The 20490-nt window shown below is 45.4% G+C and overlaps 1 pseudogene; it reads left to right on the forward strand.

Moving 5' to 3' along the window:
• On the forward strand, positions 1-101 carry LOC114696975 (annotated as a pseudogene).
• The last annotated feature ends 20389 nt before the right edge of the window (positions 102-20490 follow it).

The raw sequence follows: 20490 nt of genomic DNA on the forward strand, positions 1-20490 counted from the left end.
ATGCTTGCAGCACATATACTAAAATTGGAATTATATAGAGAAGATTAGCATAGACCCTGTGAAAGGATGACCCACAAATTTATGAAATGCTCCATATTTTATAGCATCTTTTGTTGGGGATTTATACACACACACACACACACACACACACACACACACACACACATGTATTTGTATTACATGTGTACATGTATACATTAATACATATGTATTTACTTCTATAAAATAAAGATTTGGGATTTGTTTAGAAAAAAAGTAAAAGAAATGAAATGAACGGTAAGAAATTTAAAGTTTCCTTGCAAAGATGAAGGATGAGACATCTTCTTGCTCCTGTGTTTCAACAAAATTCTAGAAGATGTAGCTATAGGAATAAAAGACGAAAATCACAACTAAGATGTACAAAGGAGGGGAAGAAAGAAAGAAAACAGCTTTGTTTTCAGATGGTGTAATCATCTATGCAGAAAATTTGAATGAATTATCATAGTGCCTCCTATAATTAATAAGCAGTTGGAGCATGATTACAGGATATAAAGTTAATACACATTAAATAAAGATGTGGAGGAAGATGGGGTAAGGGGGAAAACACATAGAGGGACAGCTAACACTAACATGGTCATTTGAGGGGGCACATGGAAACCTACTACAGTAGAAGTGTCTTAATATGCATATATGGAAGAAATCTAAGAGAATCACCAAGTAACAGGGAAGACAAAGCTCCAACTAGACATCTCTCACCACCAAGTGAAAGCCCCCAGTACCAATAATGGATTGGCCAAAAATTAAGTTGGCCCATAGAAACTCCCAAACAACTCCGTTATCGCTAAGTTACTGGTTGTTCTCCACAATCTGATGGTGAGGCCCTATTGCTGTAGACAACACTTACATATTTCATTGAACACAGAGAAGGGGAGCTAGTACCTAACTAGATCCTTCACCCCTGTTGATTAGTGTTCATGGTACTAGAAGGTACTTTGCACTCTACCAGAGAAAAAAGTAACCAACCCAGTTACACATCCTTTGATCTACAGTAGTGACCTGCCTACATAATACATTGGTACAATAATGGCACTAAAGTAGTTGGAGTAACCAACCACTCTCTGATTGGTTTGAAGGCCCACTCCATGATATGGGACCCGTACCTAACACTGCTCAAATAGCCAAGAACCTGAGACCTGGTAGACCATGGGCCTAGGGGAAAACCAAATACCACTGTTCTGCTAAGGGAGCATAGCAATAAAATGACTCCGACTGACATTCTGCTGTACTTGCAGGTCAGTATCTTGTTCAGCCATCATCAGAACAGCTTCCTCCTGCTGCAGATGAAAACTAACACAGAGACCCACAAATGGACAAAGTACAGAGAGTGAGAGACCTTGGACCACTCAGTTGTAAATAGGATATCTCCATCAAATCCCTCCATCAGACTCAGAGAACCATGAGGAAGAGGTGGCTGAAGGATTTTTTTAGGAGCCAGTGGGGAGCAAAGGCACCAAGAAAACAGTGCCTTCCAGACACAACAGGACTGACGAGTGTGAACCCACAGAGACCATAACAGCATGCACGGGGCCTACAGAGTTCAAGCTAGGTGGGGTCCCAGTACTGAGGGTTCTTATATATCAGCAATCGAAGAGCTGAATTCAAAATTAAAGACACAGGAGCTGAAGAGATGGCTCAGTGGTTAAGAATACTGGCTGCTCTTCCAGGACCCACGTGCAGTTCCCAGCATTCACATGGCCACTCACAACTATCTCTAACTCCAGTTCCAGGGAATCCAATGACCTCTTCCAGCTTCCACAGATACCAGGCACACATGTGGTACACAGAAATACATAGAAGCAAAACACCCATACACTTAAAATAAACTAATAATCAAAATAGTTTCATGTTTTTCATTAATTTTTTTATTCATTTTACATACCAACCACAGTTTCCCCTCCCTCCTCTCTTCCCATTCCCTTCCCTCACCTCCCTTCTACTCTACCTCATCTACTGTTCCTCCTTCTCCACTCAAAAAGGGTAAGACCTCCCAGGGGAGTCAACAAAGCATGGCATATCAAGCTCCTCCCCTCTGCATCAAGGCTGAGTGAGGCATCCCACCATAGGGAATAAGTTCCAAAAGCCCAGCTCATGTGCCAGGAATAGGTCCTGGTCCCACTGCTGGGACCCCACAAACAGACCAAGCTACACAACTGTCAGCTACAAGAAGAGGGTCTAGGCCCGTCCCATGCAGGTTCCCTAGCTGTTGGTCTAGAGTCGGTGAGCTCCCACGAGCTCAGGTCAGCTGTCTCTATGGGTTTCCCTGTCATGATCTTAATCCTCCTTGCTCATATAATCCCTCTTCCCTCTCTTTGTATTCCCAGAGTTTGGCCCAATGCTTGGCTGTGGTATCTGCATCTGCTTCTGTCAGTTACTGGATGAAGGTTCTGTAATATCAATTATGTTAGTCACCAGTCTGATTACAGGAGACAGCCAGTTCAGGCACCCTCTCCACTATTGCTAGGAGTCTTAGCTGGGGTCATACTTGTGGATTCCTGGGAGTTTCCCTGGCACCAGGTTTCTCCCTAACCCCATAACAGCCCCCTCTATCAAGATATCTCTTTCGATTTTCTCCCTCTCTGTCTCTCCCCCAACTTGACCATTTGGATCTCTCATGTTTCCTTCCCCCATCCCCTTCCCTCTACCCACCCATCCCCTGTCCCCAGTTTACCCAGGAGATCTCATCTATTTCCCCTTCTCAGGGTGATCTGTGTATCCCTCTTAGGGTCCTCCTTGGTAACTAGCTTCTCTGGGGGTATGGATTGTAGCAGGGTTATCCTTTGCTTTACATCTAATATACACTTATGAGTGAGTACATATCATGTTTGTCTTTCTGAGTCTGGGTTTCCTCACTCAGCAATCCCTATCAAAATCCCAACACAATTCTTCACAGACCTCGAAAAGACAATACTCAACTTCATATGGAAAAACAAAAAACCCAGGATAGCTAAAACAATCCTGTACAATAAAGGAGCTTCTGGAGGCATCACCATTCCTAACTTCAAGCTCTACTACAGAGATATAGTAAGAAAAACAGTTTGGTATTGACATAAAAACAGACAGGTGGATCAGTGGAATCAAGTCTAAGACCCTGACACAAATCCACACACCTATGAACACCTGATTTTTGACAAAGAAGCCAAAAATATACAATGAAAAAAAGAAAGCATCTTCAACAAATGGTGTTGGCATAACTGGATGTCGACATATAGAAGAATGCATATAGATTCATATCTATTGCCCTGCACAAAACTCAAGTCCAAGTTGATCAAAGACCTCAACATAATAATTAAAATTTTTAAAAACACACACAATAACATTTGTATTATCACCAAAAACTGTAAAATATTTAAGTATTAAATGTAAGAAGATGCTGGGCAGCAAAATGGGTCAGTGGATAAAGGGCACAAAGCCTGATCACTGGAGTTTGATCCCTGAAACCCACATAGTGGAAAGAGAGAACCAAATCCTACAAGTTGCCCTCCACACATACACATGCGCGGGCACACACACACACACACACACACACACACACACACACAATAAATAAATAAATAAATAAATAAATAAATAAATAAATAAATAAATACATGCAATTTAAATAAAAATATGTGCAATCTAAACATGGAAAATTGCAAAACTGTGATGAAAGATGTCAAAGGAGTACTCTAAGTAAATGGAGAAAGAGTTTGTGTGTAAAGGCAGGACATCTCAATAATGATGAGTTATTAGCTCTTTTCACATTGACCTAGAGTCAATGTAATCTCAATCAAAATCTCAGTACATTGATTGATCAGTATCAACAAATTGAATTCTGAGGTTTATTTGGAGATGCAAAGGAGTCAAAATAGGCAGCATGTTATTGAAAAAGAACAAAGTCAGGAAACTGATATTATCTAACATCAAGACTTACTGTAAAGCCACAGTAATCAAGACAGTGAAGTATTGGTCAAAGAAGAAGAATAACAAGATAAGTTGATTAGCAACACAATAGAAATCCCACAAGCGACCCATATAAATACAGTCAACATCTTTGACAAATTATCAAAAGAAACATAATGAGGGAAAAGACCTTTACAACAAATGGTTCTGGAAAAACTGCATACACGAATGCAAAAAAAAAAAATCTAAAAATAAAGTTTACACCCTTCATAAGAATGTAAGATGGAGCAAAGATCAAGATGTAAAATGCAATGCTATACAACCACCAGGAGATAACAGGAGAGAAGTCTAATTGACATCAAGTCTGAACAGGCTTTTTTAGACACAAAACCAACAGTGCCATCTACAAAAGACTCAGTCAAATCCATGAAAGGAGGAGTTTTGTTTTCATTATCTTGAAATACACCATCAAAAAAGGAAAAAGGGAAAGCCATGGGGCCAGCAAGGTGGCTCATGAGCAAAGTCATTTGCAGCTAAGCCTGAGGACCTGCATTTAATCCCTGGAACTCCCATGCTAGAAGGAGAGAAGCAACTCCAGCAAGTTTGCCTCAGACTTCTGCATGTGCATGTGCGATCTCTCTCTCTCTCTCTCTCTCTCTCTCTCTCTCTCTCTCCTCTCTCTCTCTCTCTCTCTCTCTCACACACACACACACACACACACACACACACACACACACACCACTAGATAGATGATGATGATGATGATGATGAAGACAGACAGACAGACAGACAGACAGATAGATAGATAGATAGATAGATAGATAGATAGATAGATAGACAGATAATGCATGCATGGATGGATGGATGGATGGATGGATGGATGGATGGATGGATGGATGGATGGATGGGTGGATGGACACAGACTAAGGAAAGCCACAGATGTATCCCCAAGGCAAGAGCATTGCCTGAGAAGCCAGAGCTGAAATTAAGATGAAACCAAAGAACTGTGGTGGCTGGAAACACTAAGGAGCCTGGTCTGGAGTCAAGAGACAGGGGCTTCACTCCCTCACCTGAAATGTGAAGAGGTCCAATGAAGTGAGATCAGGAGATGCCTGTGGTGGGTCTCTTCTCATCGATCGGTCTATGAATAGTAATAGTCTAGATCAGTGGTTCTCAATCTGTGGGTCAAAATGCCTTTGAGGTCACCTAAGACCATCAAGAAACACAGATATTTACATTACAATTCCTAACAGTATCAAAAGGACAGCTATGAAATAGCAATGGGAATAGTTTTATGATTGGGGGTCACCACAACATGAGGAACCGTATTAAAGGGTCGCGGCATTAGGAAGGTTGAGAACCACTACTCCAGACGGTTCACCTTGTCTGTGAAGATGAACCTGAGCAGGTTCCCTCAGGACACGGGTCGGGGAAGAAGCTAGTGTGAAGCGCACAGACAGTGGACACAAAGGCAGACAGAGCAGACGTAGGTGGCTCTAGGGTCTGGTCTTTCCCTGCACTGCACCTGGTTCTCCCTGAATTCCGTGAAGTTCTCTCTCTCTCTCTCTGCCAACCTGCTCCCACTTCCCGACTCCTCGTTATCTCAGTTACGGTGTGTTGCTGGCTCTAGTCCTGTCTTGGTCCTTGAGAATTTAACTAGATCACTGCTAAATGCATTCCGTTTGTACACCTGATCGGGGTCATGGTCACATTCACTGTGGGCACTGAGGATCTGTGGATAATTTTAAGTATTTTTTCAATACATAATATGGAATTCAAAAACAGGTATTGGACCTGCCCTTGGGCCCATTGTGTGGACCTGAGCTGTGAAAGTGTGTGCCAGCCATGTTTCTATCCAGAGATGTGATTCAGTGACTTAGATGGTCAGGGGAGGCTTACCAGCTGTGGAGGTTTCTGAGATTCCCCAAGTGACTCTCAAAGGCAGGAAGCCACCAGATACACTATTCTCACAATGGTCAAAGGGACTGGCAGGCAGTGTCCCTTAGGAAAAGGATGTGAGTAGCTATGTTGTTTATCTTGATTGTCAACTTGGTGGGATTTAGGATCACCATGGAAACACATAAAAAAGCATCTCTGTGACAATGTTAACTGAGTTGGAAGACCCACCCTGAATGTGAGTGACATCCCTCCACGGGCTAGGGTCCTGGGCAGCACACAAATGAGCAAGTGAGCCACCAAGCCCAATTAATACTTCATGAGTCTCTACTATGTGAATATGTAGACAATTATAGTGATAACGACTGATCTAGAGCCCCAGAACTTAACTCGGTACCCGGTCATACAGGAGTTCTCTCCCCGCTCCACAGCCAACAGTCATTGAATGACCAGTTAACTCATATACCTTGGTGACTGCTCCTCACCAACAAGCGTGGACAGTGAAAAGGACTTCTTCACCTGTCCTGACAAAAGGGGATATGCCCTTTCACCAACACCATCCCTTTATGGCAGCGAGGACATTATTTCTCCCTTTGGAAAGGAGAGAAATAAGTACCTAAAAGCCTGAACACGAAGACAGACTATCAGATGAAATTACTCTGTGTGTGTGTGTGTGTGTGTGTGTGTGTGTGTGTGTGTGTGTGTGTGGTGATAATGTTATTTTACTTTTTGGATTTATATTGAAGATTTTAAGAATGAAATAACATGAACTCACATCTAGTCCGGAAGTTATCTGAGAGGAGAGAATAGAGAATGGGGAAACTGAGGACCAGAGCTAGAAGCTTTGAAGCTAGCCAGCCCAGCCCATGTTGAGCACCAGAGAAGCTGGGTGGGAGCCCAGGTGGGGACATCAGTGGTTTGTGGACTAGTCTGGAGCTTGGAACCAGCCAGTGAGCTTCAAAAACACGGAAGCCATGTTTCTACCCAGAGATGTGATTCAGTGACTTAGACGGTCAGGGGAGGTTTACCAGCTGCAGAGGTTTCTAAGATCCCCGGGTGAATCTCATAGGCAGGAAGCCACCAGATACACTACTCTCTACTCATCTAAGGCTGTTTAATAGTTCTCAACATAAAATTGTTAGTGCAGTGGAGATATTGCAGAGGAGCAACGGGCAGACTCCGCCCCCACTTTGTTCAAGGATGGAGAGTAGAGTGGTCTCTCCCTAAGTCTTTCATCCCAAGCCCCTCTGCCAGCAGCTGTCTTCCCACTTCTTGGCTCCTGACTCAGGTGGGACTCGTATTCAATAATGCAGTCCCATCAACAACTGACTGTCACCTACAGATGGCATCACCCTTAATTAAGTCCTTCAAAGGACCTCTAGAGTCTGGCTGTTCCCCCTCAGATGGCACTTCGGTCTGAACCTCATGATTCCCATTTTCTTCCTCTGCCTTCCTTTTCCACCTCATTCTCCTCTGTTCGTCTCTTTGGATGATGGTGAATTACCCACTTTTGCCTCCCACTTAGGTGAGGCCAGGGCTTCTCAACAGCGCTATGATTGCATTTAATCATTCTTGGATGGACAAATGGGTTTTGCCAATTCATTCCTAACAGTACCTGCAAACCCCTGCTCGCCTGCCTTCCCACAGACTCCCACAGGAAAGCCCATCTTACCAGATAATGCTTCATTTTAGCCAGAATGTCTCAATAGTAGGTTTCATGTTCTCAACTGTGCAAAGCGATGGGGGTGTGATTTTTCTTCGTGAAAATGCTATTATCATAGGACCCCAGGCTCACGTCCCCCAACAATAGTTCTCTATTATGTCTGGGGAAAATGGTACTTTAGAGGGAATTTGCATGGGGCTCTCTGAAAGAGGCCAAGCGTGGCTCGGAATCAAAGCACTGCCTGTGAATGGTAACTCAGCCAACCTCCCTCACAGGCTCTGAGCCCTAGTCATGCCCAAGGGTCTCACACAAGAAGACCCCTAAAGGAGGGGCTCACAAGGCCACACCCCTCCCTGGGGGAACTATTGGCAATTAATGGTGGCTGCAGCAGGGGCGTCATTTCCTTCTATGGTGTAGCCACCAATAAGCTACCCATGCTTCTGTAAGCAACTCCTGCCCCATGCTCATGCAAGTTACCCCAGTTAAACTCAGTGGGTCAAACAGAGAGAGAGAGAGAGAGAGAGAGAGAGAGAGAGAGAGAGAGAGAGAGAGAGAACACAAAATAAAAGCATGAAAATAGAAAAAAATAAAAAGTACTTGCTGGTAAGAACCAGCTCCATAGGAAAGGGAGAGGTGTGAGAGCAGGCAATGGGGGTGAAAATGACCAAAATTCAATATATATGTGCATGGAATTGTTAGAGTGTTTTAAGATCCCCCAAAGGAAGACTAGTGAGTAAATCGGACCCTCAACTTCCCTGTAGAAGTAACCGTCTTATTAAATAAGAAACACAGAGCCAATGCAGAGATGAAAGCTCAAGAGGTCAGAGCTAAGAGCCTTACCCTTCCTGCTGCAGCTATCCTCTTCAGCCAAGAGACCTACTTCCTGTGTGCTTGTCTTTATAAAGACTTTCTGTTCTTCCTTCTCATTGGTTGTAAACCCAACCACATGACTGCCTCATCACTGCCTGTCTGTACAGACCTCCAGGTCTTCTATAGTTGGTATTGAGATTAAAGGCGTGTGTCTCCATGCTGGCTGTATCCTTGAACACACAGAGATTCGCCTAGCTCTGCCTCCCAAGAGCTGGGATTAAAGGCGTGCACCACCACTGCCCAGCTTCTGCTATGGCTTGCTATTAGCTCTGACCCCCAGGCAACTTTATTTATTAACATACAAATAAAATCACATTTCAGTACAAATAAAATATCACCATACTTTCCTTCATTTTTCTAGACAGCCTTGAAGCCATCACAGCTCTGAAGAAGAGAGGAACAATAGCAGCTATTATCGGCACACAGTAAACAGAAGTTCTGGTCACCACAGCATGGGCTGCCCACCTTCTGCCTGCTGGAACAGGGCTTGGGAGCCAGCCATCCAGGCAGGTGGAACTGGACATGCAGCCAGTGTGGCGAGTACTGCGGTCCACACCATCCCTAAGGAAAGTGTCTGCTTTGTAACTTCAGACCAGTATCTCATCCATGAACATCAGCTCAGCCCAGAACAGCCAAGCCTGTTTGTCCCGTCCCCCCGCCCCCGAGAGGTACTGGGTTCTTGGAATTCCAAAGGAAAGCCTTCTATGGTTTGTTGGTATTGGTGTTGCTGGATTTTTGGTTTGGTTTTTTTCAGTTTGGTTTTAAGGCACAGGCTTGTATAGCCCCAGCTGGCCTCAACTTACCATATAGCTAGCAATGATAGGAACTTTGGATCCTCCTGCCTCCATTTCCTGAGTACTGTAAATATATCTGTGCACCACCATGCTGCGTATTTGGGTGCTGGGTGAGTCAAGGCAGGGCTTTGTGTATGAATTGCAGGCACCCTGCCCACTGGTCACATGACGGCAGATAGATAATCGTTTCTGATGCTAAAGTCTGCTCACCACAAACCACAAATCTAGACTGTCTGGACTCTTCAGTCCTTGTGTGAATGTCAATGTTCTCCATCTCGCCTGACATTGGTCTTGTTTCCCAGCCTGAGGAGCACTACTTGCAAATGGTACCTTTTCTCTGGAATGAAAAACACCACCCCCAACATGTCTGTCCCCACCTGACTGTGCAGAACCATACCTAACTAACTGTCTGTGATCCTCACAATCTCGTCCTGTGTGCAATGAGAGAGTGACTGCCTGTTCTGTCTTCCCATCATGTTGGGATTCCTGTCCCCTTCCCAGAGAGGAGGGACCAAACTTCAAATGGCAGGAGGGGTGTGTACCGAGAACTGCTGCTCCTGAGAGAATGGGCTGGAATTCCAGCCAGGTCCGTCTTGCCCCAAGCATGTGCTTGTCGAGAAGCTTCTCTTGTGTTATATTTCTCCTCATTGTCCTCAGGAGTTCTGAAATCATGTGAAATCATGAGCATACAGCACATTTTAAATTGTGTTTTTAAAAAAATCTACTTTAGCCGGCCGGTGGTGGCGCACGCCTTTAATCCCAGCACTCGGGAGGCAGAGCCAGGCGGATCTCTGTGAGTTCGAGGCCAGCCTGGGCTACCAAGTGAGCTCCAGGAAAGGCGCAAAACTACGCAGAGAAACCCTGTCTCGAAAAACCAAAAAAAAAAAAAAAAAAAAAAATCTACTTTAAAAATGTGGAACATGGACTGGTAAGTTGGCTCAGAGGGTAGAGGTCCATGTTGCCAAGCCTAAGGGACTGAGTTAGAATCCTGGGACCCACAGGGTAGAAGGAACAAACTCCTATACCTTGTCCTCTAACCTCCACACAGGTACTATGGTTCACACACACACACACACACACACACACACACACACACACACACACACACTATAAAGAATAAAATGTAGTTTAAATTTCTTAATGTGCCATACCAGGAGCATAAACTAGGACAGCTGCTGTGAAAGCCAATATGGAGGTTTCCCAGAAGAAGACAACAGCGTGTCTTCTGCATGACCCCTATGTACCAGCCCTGTCTGCTGCCGACGGATGGGTGTCATCAGAGAGGTGTGTGTTAACTCCATTAAGTCAGTCTCAGAGAGACGGATAGCCCATGTTTTCTCTCATTCATAGTAGGTCTTAGATTGTATAGAGATACATAAGATCGTGTGTGTGTGTGTGTGTGTGTGTGTGTGTGTGTGTGTGTGTGTACACATACAGACGTGTATAAACATATATATAGAGAGAGATGACATGACAGTGGAATCAACTGTCTCGGTGACACAGAGTACTAACAGACGGAGACTAAGGAGGGAAGCATGCAGAGAATGAGGAGATATGCTCATCATACGGCATAGACGGCGTGCGTGAAAGCTAAAAAACCAGTCAGTAAAACTGTGGGTGCACAGTGGAGCCCTTTGCAGCCACGAGGAAAGCGAAGGCATGTCATTTTCAGGAAACGCACTCAGCCGGTGAAAAGCTCGCTCAGCAAATTAAGCCAGTCTCAGAAAGACAAAAACAGTAAGTTTTCTCTCGCTTGTAGTTCCTAGATTTTATGTAGATATGTAAAACTGTGTACGAGCCATAAAATCAGAAAGGGAAACCATCTAGGGATGGGGACTAACCAGAATGAAAGCGCGGGAAGGAAGGGCATAGGGAATATGTTCAATATACTATATATATATATTTGTGGGAAATTTGACAAGAAAATATTCTGGGGCAGCTGAGAGAACTCAGCAGGTAAATGTGCTTGTCACCAAGCCTGATGACCTGAGTTCAATACCCAGGAACCCACATGGTGGACCCACAGGTGTCCTCTGACCTCCACACCTGTGTACACACACACACACACACACACACACACACACACACACACACATACACTACATACACACAATAAATGGAATGTAGAAGCTGAACATGTTAATATTTTTAAAACGCACTTCTTAGTTTTTATTAGACTGTGCTCCTTCTCTCCATCAATGCCTGAAGTGGACAGAGCAATCTAAACTTTTAAAAAGCCCATTAATTATCGCATGCTGTTGTATCTTCACACACTCCCATCCCACCGTTCAAAGAGTTTTCAGGCACTAAATATGTCCTATTCTGCCTTTGACCCTTTGGCTATTGAAATGACTGAAAACCCACCCTCACTGGAGGCACTCTCCTTAGGCCATGCAGAAACTCTAGGTCCCACGAGTGGCTGGCAAAATCCAAGTGCCTGGCCTGCCACCTTGTGGACACTTGGAGTAATGCACTTACCTCTGAAGACCTGCCTGAAGGTTAAGGCCCTGAGAGAAAAAACACAGACATTGGACAGCATTAAAAATGACCCCTGGAGGGAACTTTGGAGAGGGGCATTTTTCTTCAAACAGTTAAGTTTTTACAGGAATGAGGCAAATTTCAAATGCCCCAAGTCCAAATCACACACATTTTTATTTATTTACTTTTAGTATGTTACTTTTTAGACAATGTCTCGCGCAGCCCGGCTGGCCTTGAACATGACAGAGGATGACCCTGAACTCCTGATCCTCCTGCCTCCACTGCCTGAGTGCTGGGATGACAGGCGAGCACTCCACCATGCCCAGTTATCTGGCGCTGCAGATGAAACAGAAGCGCTTCTCAGACCCAATGCACACGCTTGAACAGGATTCAGACAAGGGTTCTTAAGCACTGGGTTCTGTCAGAATCCGTGTGTAGGAGGGTGTTAGATGTCAACACCCACTCATTCCCATCAACTTGGATCTCTGGAATCCAGGTCCCTTTCCTTACATCTTTAATGAATTTATTATGGTTAAAAATAACCGTGTAAGAGCAGGGGAGGTGGCTGAGAGGGCAGTGGTGCTTTGTCACGCACGCCTGAGAACCTGTGTTTGATCCCTGAACCATGTAGAGATGGAAGGAGAGAGCAGCGTCCACAGCTGCCCCTGACCTCCACAAGCATCCTGTCACGTGTCCACACATCCATCATCCGCACACTGCTGGGGATGCTGTGAATGTGTTGCTCTGTACACACAGCAGCAACAATAATCAATACTAGGACTAACAGAACTGCCGAAGCAACCACCCAGCGTCCTGTGTAGAAGCATCCAGTGTACTCACACTGGGAAACGGATCCCAGGACTGACTCTTTCTGCCAAACTGAACACCGTCCTCTAAGCAGATCTCCAGCCCTCTCCCCTCAGCTCTGACAGATGCCATTCTCTTTCTGTCTTTGAGTTCTGTGATTCCGGGGCCCTCGCACAGCAAACGGAGTGGTTGATAACATGAAATCCCCAAGACTTAGCATGTCCAGGGTGCGATGGGATTTTCTTCCTATCGATGAGATGCTGACCTTGCTCTGTGCACCCGTCACCATCAGCAGCCTCTGCTCCTAGCTCTGTGACATGCTGCTGTGGGCATAGTGTGACCTCCCTTTGCGATCCTGCTTCTATTCCACCGAATAACCAGAAGCAGGGCGGAGGTGTCACACTGGGACTCTTTTTTTAATATATTTAGTTTTAACAGTCCTAAGTGGTTTTGAGGACAGAACCTCTGGGGTAGCCCCGTCCTTCACCACACAGGTAGAGAACCAGGACCTGAGAAGCAGGGAAGGAAGCCATGGCTGAGGTCAGGTCCATTATCACCATCTAAGGCGTACACGTGGAATCCCACGCATTTCCAATTACTCAGACTGCTAACAGCCTTGAGGAGACAGGCAATAATTACAAAACAAATAAAATGTTCTCTCTCTCTCTCTCTCTCTCTCTCTCTCTCTCTCTCTCTCTCTCTCTCTGCCTCTCTGCCTCTGTGTGTCTGTCTCTGTGTCTCTCTCTCTTTTCTCTGTTTCTCTGTCTGTCTCTCTGTCTCTCCAAAGCAGGGTCTCGGGGATCCAAAGCTGACCTCAAATTCTATACATAGCCAACGTTGACAATGATCTTCCTTCCAATTTTTAATGTGTGCGTGTGAGTGTAAGCATGTTTACATATGTGTAGGGGCACATGGGACATGGGTATGGAGATGCAGGCTGTGGATGCCCAAGGCTGATGTTGGAACTCATACTCCACAGCTCTTCCGCCTTATTCACTGAGGCAGTCTCTCCGACTTCGTTTGTGGACCTAGCTATTCTCACTAGACAGCTCAGTCTGGGAATCCCTTGTCTCCAGCAACCAGGGCTGGGACTACAGGTGGGCTACAACACTCTCCCAGCACCTATGTGGGTTCTAGGGTCTGAATTCTGGTCCTTGTGCTTATATGGGATAGAGCCTTCTCCCCAGCTCACCCCCGAATTCTCCCAATCCTCCTGCCTCCCCTGGGATTACATGCATGCACCACTACAAGTGGTTAACACAATTGGAGTCAAACTGAACGCCCCATGCATGGTAGGCAAGCACTCTACTAACCGGGCTACATTACAGGCCCACAAAATGGTTTCTCACAGCAAATCCCACAGTAGCATAAGCTAGCTGGCTTGGAGACTCAAGAACCAGAACTCAGGTGACAAACGGAGCTGACTGTGACCTCAGCACTCATGGGACTTCACGCAACTGGGATAAGCTCTACAGCACCCGTAAAGGATCCCCCTAGTAGAGCAGGCAGACAGGGGGACATCACCATTGGGGGTCTGATAATTAGTATACAGCCAGCACATGGAGTCTAGAACAGAAGGCAGGCAGTAGGGTTCTGGAACTCCAGCTGAGGGCAAGGGACAGGGGAGCTGAGATCAGAAGAGCGGAGTCCTCGCCAACCCAGGTCCAGAGCAAACGCAAATAAACACAAAGGGGCAGGAGAAACTTCCAGCAGCTGAGAGAAGCCAGTAGCACAGATACATCAGAGGAGCTCAGAGGGTAGGTCAGGCATGGATTGGGTCGCAGTGGGGGAGGGCGGTTCTGCTGGGTCTGTGAGCCCCTGGAGGGTTCTAAGCAAAGAGGATGGACACTTCAGCTGCTCTCCTGATAATTGTCCCCAGTGGTATATATTTAAGGTGTTTGCAACAGAAAAAGCGGGGGGCTTGGGGCAGGGGGGGGGGAGGGGGCGGGGAGGCATGGGAGAATGTCTCCAAAGTTCTATGTTTGTGAACATCTTCGCAACATCCTTTGCAAAGTCTGACCCTGAGACTAAGGCACAGCAGTGTCCCGGCTGTGAGCCCCTGCGTGCTGCCTCTTTTTTTGGCAGGTGTGACTTAGCTGGTGACCTTAGCCATAGGACCCGTAATTACTTTTGCCTCATCCCCATTCCGGACATCCCCAACCCCAGGAGGAGAGAGATCTTGGTCTTCATGGGAATCCAGATGGCCCACCTATTGGGCCCCCCCTCTGCTGCAGGAGACTGACCACTAGAGCCCGACTAAGGTGCAAAGCCAGGAACTAGATGGGCTCGTGTTTCCACTGGGAAATAGCACTTACATCCACATAAAGCAGAGGGATTAAAGGAGCTTTTACATGAAGGACTTGCCCTCCTCAGAGGCATTTCCATCATCACAAGCTGCTGCTCTGAGACTCTCAACTCAACCCTGTAATGACTTTGCCTTTGATCTTGGCCGAGTCGCCTCCCCACAGAAGCGAAGTCCTCAGTATCCTAGCACTTTCCACCGGGGTAGAAAGAAGCATGCCAACTCTTGCAAAAGCAGCCTTATAAGGAATCATCTCCACTCCCTCCACACACTGTACTTTGAGGACATGTAGAAGCTTGGGGGAGGGGGCAGGAAGTCCCCTGTGCTTTTGCCTCCCTCCGGTTGCCTTGGTAGAAAGCAGTCATGTGCCCTCAACCAGTTGAATCTTGCTTCTCTGAGATGCTGAATTTGAAGAGTGATCTGAGGCCTGCAAGAAACCAGGGTGCAGGGCTAGAGATGCAGGCACTTCCTTGGTGGAGAGCTTACCCAGCAGGCATGAGCCCTGAGTTACAGTTCCTGTACCCCATGAACTGGGCGTGGAGGTGCAGGCCTATAATCCCAGCACTTGGGCTCTGGGAGGCAGAAGAATCTTCAGAAGGTCAAGGTCATCCTCAGCTACCTAGTGAGTTCAAAGTCAACTTAGGCTACAAGAGATCCTGTATCAAAGGGGGGAGGTTAGGATGCGTTGATTCCCATGCTCCGCTGAAGGAACCAGTGAGCAGAGCCTGCCAATGAGACCTTCTGGGAGCAATTTGGTGCCTAGTGTCTCCGGGGTCATTCTTCAGCCATCAACTGAGTCTTGTGAGCAGCTGCATAGCCTTATCAAAAGAGACACGGTCTCCTTCAGCAAATGGTCAATGAAGTTCCTACTGCTTGCAATAAAGATACTCAGTGAGATACGGGGGGCATTCAGGGAGCACCCATTATCCAGAGGAGTAGCTTTCCTCTGTAACAAGACGAGGAGTTCCCAGCCAAATGAGTAAGTTCTCTTGAGAGAACGAAGCTGGAGGTGACGTCTCAGGTGGTGTAGAGTATCCTCTCTCCGGGGGAATTTAAATATAGTGGGGTCTTTGAATGGAGTTGCGCATCCTAGAAAATGCTGAGAATAGGTTTTACAAGATCTTACTATTAAAAAAGAAAGTAGCTATATAAGTTCATACATATGTTAGCTAGCGTTGCCAAGTGTTTCGTAAGTGCTTCAAGTATTTCGAAGTTATTTGTAGTACATAGTAAATATATACAGCTCTACTTGTCAATGAAGAAAAAAATTAAATTCAAAAGCTGAGCAAGGAGGCCAGGCAGTGGTGGAGCACACCTTTAATCCCAGCACTCGGGAGGTAGAGACAAGCGGATCTCTATGAGTTCAAGGCCAGCCTGGTTTACAAAGCAAATTCCAAGATAGCCAGGTCTACACAGAGAAATCTTGCCTCAAAAAAACCAACAAACGTTGACCAAGGGCTGGAGTGTGGTTCCGTTGGTAAAGTGTGTGCCATTTGAGCATGAGGACCTGAGTTTGATGCTCAGAACCCCTAACTGGGCACAGTAGTGCCCACTGTTAATCCCAGCACTAGGGGAGTAGAAATGGGTGGATCACTGGACTCATGGGCCATCCAGCCTCTTCTATCTGGCAAATTTCAGGCCAAAAACACAGAGTTGACAGACCCAAGAAACAGCCCCTGAGGATGACCTCTGGCCTCTACATGCACATACAAACACACATGCACACACACACATGTACGCATGCATGCACACACACACACACACACACACACACACACACACTCACTCACACACAGTAATGGGTACCTGTCATGGGGTGCCCACATAGCCATCAAAAAGAGATGAAATGTCAAACCCAGGATGCCCAGAAGAGAATGGAGAACACGTCCTTATCTTCCATCTGCCCCATCATGGAGCTGAATTACCAACAGCCAATTTCTTTTTAAAGCAATGAGACTCTCCCAGTCTGAGCTGACAGTGGATGAAACAGTTCACGATGTTTGACTCTTTAATATTAAAAATTATCCACCACCCCCACATACACACAAAAAGGGATCAGGTAAGAGACCATCTACTCCCAGTTGAGCTGAGCAATCTGTCGATGTCACCTACATCACAACAGCAGAAGTCACCACTGAGCAATGACAAAAAGAGAGCCAGGAGGGCTGCCAGTGACCCATGTGCATTCCAGTGCATGGAAAACTCAGCACCAGAGAGCAGTGTGTGTGTGTGTGTGTGTGTGTGTGTGTGTGTGTGTGTGCTGCGCGCATACATGTATGTGTGTGTGTGCATGCGTGTGTGCATGTATGTGTGTTTCAACCTCAGCAATCTACCTTCCCAGGTTTCCATTCTCCTCTGTGAAATAACAAGACTTCATTTCTATCCACTCTGGCAAACAGCTTCCTGCTTTCCCTGAGAGAACAGCTTGACTAGAATTGCCAAATTTAGGGCCCCAGTCACCCCAATAAACTCACTGATTGACCAAGCTGGATGCGGATGGAACTGTCCTTTGGTCTGCTGTTGTCTTCTCTATCTGGGGTGGATAGAAATAGACTTCTCCAAGAACCATCAGTGGTATTACCCAGCACTGGACCCTGCATGCTACAATACTTGTAGGGTGTTCGCCACAAAAGACTGCTCAGACACAGGTTTAAGCCAATAATAAGTCTTTATGACCCACCCAGTGACTACCCTGGGTGTTCAGGATCTTAGCATAGTCCAGTCTTCCTCAGAGTCTGGAGTCTTCCTCAGAGTGAGAGCTTAAGCACAAAAACCATGTCCTGGGTTGACATACTTCAGTCAACAAGAACAGTTAGCCAGAAACAGAAGTACAGAAGCCAAAAAGTGGGTTTGGTACATTTAGAGACTTTCCCAGGACTTTGATGGACTAGGCATTTGATTTCATTTTTGGCAGGTGGTGCTGTCTACATGTTGAGTTTTACAGCCTAAATGGTATTTCCAGCATGGAGTCAGTTGTGCTAAGGTCTGGGATGCTCTTACACACTGACCTGCCAGGCAGATGTGCCCACTGGTACAATAGTGTCATAAAGATTATAGATACAATCAACTACTTTTTTATTGGATCTAAGCCTCTTTGGCAGGAGGGAATTCATGTCTAGTTCTGTAAACCTGGCCAAAACCCAGTGGCTCAGAAGGTCGCAGACTCTAAGGAGGAGTCTTATTCTACCGTCTTGTCTTGCTAAATAGACATATTGTCAAACTGCCTTCTATTAAATATTTAAGATTATACCCATAGATTACCGCTGCCTTCAACCTTGTCCAGAGAAGCTTGTCTCTGCAGTGGTTGCTACTTAACACAGAGACTCAGAACTGGTCAGCGTACTGAGAATAGATGACTATTGAGTGTTCAACCCTAAATAAGACATCTATAACAAACTCTCATACAAAAGGCTCAAGGAACATTGCAGAAGAGTGGGTGGAAAGAATGTAAGAGCTGGAGATGGGGAGGAACACCATAAAACACTGTCTTCTGAACATGACCAGACCTTTGTACTCATGACCTCACTGCCACTATGATTTCCACACAAGACCTGTGTAACACTGAACGAACGAGCAATCAAAGTCCCAACAGGCAGCACAAATTGGACTCCATGGTTACTTAACCAAAAAAAAGAGGAAGACATAAAAAGGGTTGAGATATGTTGGTGTGCCTTGGAGGAGCAAGAAGGAGAAACTGGGAGTGAATATGATCAAGGGATGAAGATATGTTGCTTACATGTGAAAAAGTTGTCAAAGGATAAATAAAAGACATTCAATTTTTTAAGTCAATTGACTCTGCAGGAAAACTCATGCAATGCTTCTAACGTAAATAAGGTTATTCACATCTCATATCTAAGGGAAATGGGCATCAGGGAGGCAAAAGTACTCAACCCAGGTCACACAGTGCACACATAGGTTGTCCAAAAGTCAAGTCACATTTTCCCAAGACTCTAGAACATCTCTGTTCATCCCGGTGACAGCTAAATAGGAGGATTTTGCTCAAAGTCACACAAGGTTCCATGACTGTCACAGGGCAAAGTTTGAATCTCACTGCCTTTGCAATCGCACATAATTTATCCTCACATGCCTTTTTTTTTTAAAGGTAGGGGTTTATGTGTCCTAAAGTAGCTCCCAACTTGCTCTGTAGTAGAGGGTGACCTTGACTTTCTGTTCTGCCTGCCTCTGCATCCAGCGTTGGGATTACAGATGTGCATTACTGTGTCTGGTTTATGTGGATCAAACCCAGAGCTTCATGCATGTTAGGTATCAGCTCCACCAACTGAGCTACATCCCTGAGTTCTATACTGTATTCTTTATACAACACATCCTTGTTCTGTACCTGTTTCCCTTGGGTTGAAATATTCCCTAGTGGAGGAAGAGAATAGGTTTATGAGGCTCAAAAAACTTAAAAGACTCAGGAACCTACAGACCCCAAAATGATACTGCCAGGAAGCAATCCCCAGGGGAGGTCTGACCATGAGGTCTGGAAAAAAACAAGTTCAAATTGCAGCTTTTGTAGCTAACTTATATAACGGCTCCAGTTTGTTTCCTTATGCATAAGGGGGTAGATACTGACTAGATTAGGTCTCCAAATATATGTGTTTACCCTATCATTTATTCAAATGAGTATATATTACCAGTAGAGAAGTAGTTAATTATTCAGTCATGTATATGGTGTAAATGAAGAAACACTACATATAGTATTTAAAATGAAAGTCTTAAAAGTGTGTGTTAAAGATGAAACAAGAACCATGTCAGGGTGTGGTGGATTGATAGTGTTATTACTGAGTTTGTTAGAGTCAGATCTTGAACTCTGGCAGCCCCAACAACCTGGGCTGGCCACCCATCCATCCCCAGTAAGTCTATTAAATAGGTAAGTAATAGTGAAAAGCATAGAAAGGGAGCTTATTCAATGTGGACACTTGGGAAGAGGAACAAAGAGGTCTGGCGGCAATCCCCCAAGTCCGTCTTTGGGATTCTGACATGGGGTTTAGGTTTAAAGACAGGGCAAGAATTATGCATAACTAAGTATCCTGGTCAAGGTGTGGCCCAGCTCATCACTGACCCATCATTGTCTTGGCTCCAATCTCTGTACAAAGTGATCTAACAAGTTGTCAGAACTGTATGAAATCTCTTCCTAGGAGATTTTTCCTCTCTCGGGCTCTGGACTTCATTCTTATCCTTCTCCTTTCCTCCCTGGGGAAACTCCGGTTCTTTGGAGTCCGTTGCCTCAACAGTCAGAAGGAAGGGCACAAGTGTCTGTAGAATAGCTTCGTTTCTTTCAGGAAGGTTATCGTATCACAGCCAATAACTTCAAGCATAGCGTGAATTGAAGCAAGACTGATTTATCCTAAACATGTCAGGTGATAATCTATAGATCGAACATCTTGTCCATGTCTCCACATTTTTTTTGGCTGACATCTTGTCTAGTTTGGTGTAATTATTGTCCCCCTGGGATGGAGCCTGGTGGAGAGGAACAGAGCTGCTTAGGGCCTGCCATCACTTGGGTCATCTTCAAACCATGGTGTCCTTGCAGAGTCTGTACTTTCTGAGAGCATTCCATTCCAGCAGGAAAACAGAACGTTGAGATATCCCTAAACTGTGCCTATGTTTCCTTGGCCACCAAATGAAGGGCTACCACTGTCACATAAGCTACACAGTCCAGAGAGTTAGACTAGCATGTCAGCAGAACTCTGCTCACTCAGAAGCCTACAGAGAATCTCTGCCTCTTCCAGCTCCTGCAGTCTACATGAAATCCGTGA

The sequence above is a fragment of the Peromyscus leucopus genome, chromosome 15 (genome assembly GCF_004664715.2).
Source record: "Peromyscus leucopus breed LL Stock chromosome 15, UCI_PerLeu_2.1, whole genome shotgun sequence".
Taxonomy (NCBI): Eukaryota; Metazoa; Chordata; class Mammalia; order Rodentia; family Cricetidae; genus Peromyscus; species Peromyscus leucopus.